The 2,500-nt window shown below is 52.9% G+C and overlaps 1 pseudogene; it reads right to left on the reverse strand.

The window, feature by feature from the left end:
- LOC142791848 (large subunit ribosomal RNA) overlaps positions 1-2,500 on the reverse strand; it is an 8,356-nt pseudogene that overhangs the window by 2,589 nt on the left and 3,267 nt on the right.

Here is a 2,500-nt window from a genome sequence, read left to right on the forward strand (position 1 = left end):
CCAACTGTCTTCTTACTAGACCCTTCTCAAGGCCCTTGACACCGAAGTGTACACCCAAGTAGCGCCATGTAGACGTGCAGTTCGTCGTTGCCAGACGTTCCCCATTCACAAAGAAGTCAATGTCTGTTCGGATCTTGGACCTCTTCTGCCAACCCGATGGCTCGATGACTAGGGTCGTTGACTTTGCCGCGTTAATCTTAAGTCCTCTGGCACCGAGAAATGAATTCAGACGATCAATTTGCTGCTTGAGGCCCCAGTGGGTAGCTGTGGTCAGGATAATATCGTCCGCAAATGCCATGGCCGATACCTTCATCCCCTCACTGGTAAAGACCAACTGGGGGTCAAGCTCAGCCAAGAACTCGTCAATGACTAAGTTGAACAGGAGCGGTGAAAGGGGATCACCCTGCCTTACCCCCACTGTAGGATGGACGACCAGCGATTTGCCTCCGAATGTCAGCACTGTTACCGCATTTTGGTAAAAGTCTTCAATGTACGAGATAAAGTCTTCAGAGATCCCTTTTCTGCGTAAGGCTCTCAAGATTGCCGGCAAAACAACCCTATCGAAAGCCTTCGCAATGTCAAGCGAGGCCAGAGACAAGGGTCGCAGTGACTTGCGCGCTTCATCAATGATTGTCGCAAGGAGAAGAATGTTTTCAGCACACCCATCCACTGGCAAAAATGCCCTCTGCTGCAGGTCCAAATCGAGGTCAGCAAGCAGCCTTCGGAAATATATCTTATGAAGCAGTCTAAGGAGCACATGAGATATTGAGATTGGGCGGTGTTGCGAGGCTGTTGAAGCACCAGGAACTTTGGGAATGAAGATCGTTCGTGCTTGGGTGAGAAAGAGTGGAAGTCGCTTCAGCAGCAGGAGCAAGTTAAGTAGAACCTGGAGTATTACTGGCGGAACCTTCCGCAGTTCCCTCGCCGCAAAGCCATCAGGTCCGGCTGCCGAGCTTGATGAGGGCATTGCCGCCTTAATGTCCATTTCTGTGATAAGGAACACAGGATCGATAACCTTGTGCGGGCGTTCGATAGCAGGAGACACTGATGAAGGCACCACTTTCTCCATGATCTCTCTCCATTCTTCTAGAAAAGCTTGGGGATCCTCCACCTTGGAGTCCGCCTCTCCATCCAGAATCTGTCTTGCACACTGTGTCCTGTTCCGTCTGAAGAGTTGTTGTGTCAAGGCGTATTCCCGCTTCTTTTTCTTCCTGCGACTTTCTTGAACAGGTGGAAGAGGTTGGCGACCATGCGGACGCAAGTCCGAAGCGAACACCTCCCTTAGGTAGGCATTAAGAGCTATCGTTATATCCTCCCTGTCGAGGAATCTCTTTGCAAGCTCCCATAGCTTGTATGCTTGGTACGCTCTTGGCGGAGGTTTTGTTGTTAGACCTCTTAGCTCAGCCTCAATCACCTCACGGTGATTTACCTCGGGGATGACCAGGGAGGCGTCCTCAACAGCTTGCTCCCCAATGTCGGCTAGCACCTCCTGAGTGCTTCTTGGGTAGAGTCTGTTCTGTAGGTCTTCCACCAGCCTCTTGTAACCTTCCTGCCTTCTGTGCGATTTAATGCTGTGCAGCGTGCGGTGCGGAAACGCTCTTAGTAGCTGTGCATTGATGTCCCGGACCTTCTGGGATCTTAATTCAACCTCCTTAGTTGCCATCAGGTACTCCTCCTCCTTTTTCCATCTGGGCTTGAGTCTGGCCAGATTCACATCTTCGTTGTATTCTTCAAAATGCCGATGCCGGCGATGCTGGCTCAGGCCAATCTTGCTACCAAAGGTTGCAGTACATTCTGGACATTGGAATGTCGTTGTCATGGTTGATATGTGGCCTGTCATATTCGCGTCAGCCGGGGCGGCATTTTCGGAACAGCCGGTAGCTGCTCCGTTCTCAGAACCTTCCTCTGTGGGCTTGTTGCCCGAACGCTTTGGCATGCTGCTCCTTTGAGTGATTTCTCCGGGGGGCGACCCGCAGAACACAGGTTCACCTCCCTCGTCCTCGTCATCGGACGAACGTAAGTCGGGTGGTAGTACGAACTTCCTCCTGACCCTAGGTCCTACCCCCGTAGACATCCAGACTGACCCCACATGGACACTGTCAGCAGAATCGCGCGCATTCGCCGCATCAGTGCCAAGGGGAGCTGGTTGACCGGAGGGGACCGCAGGGGTTGCACCAAGAACTGGCTCCCCTGAATCAGCGTATGAAGCCACGTTTGAACTTGGCTCCTCCGCAGCATCAACAGACGCTTGGTCAGGTAGGGAGTTAATAACCCGCCTGTCCTTAGGCCTTGCCCCTGTCATTACCCAGGCTGACACCCCATGGCTGTCGGCTGAAGCGCGCGCCTTCACCGACCTACCACCAAGGGGAGCTGGGGAAGCAGAGGGGGCCATATGAGCATAGCATAATGTGCCTTCAGTGCGTTCAACCCACGTACAAGCCGTGGCCGTTGGCTCAATAACCATTGGCAGTACTGTGGCATGAATACCGTCCTGGCCTTT

Source organism: Rhipicephalus microplus, unplaced genomic scaffold (genome assembly GCF_043290135.1).
Source record: "Rhipicephalus microplus isolate Deutch F79 unplaced genomic scaffold, USDA_Rmic scaffold_190, whole genome shotgun sequence".
Taxonomy (NCBI): Eukaryota; Metazoa; Arthropoda; class Arachnida; order Ixodida; family Ixodidae; genus Rhipicephalus; species Rhipicephalus microplus.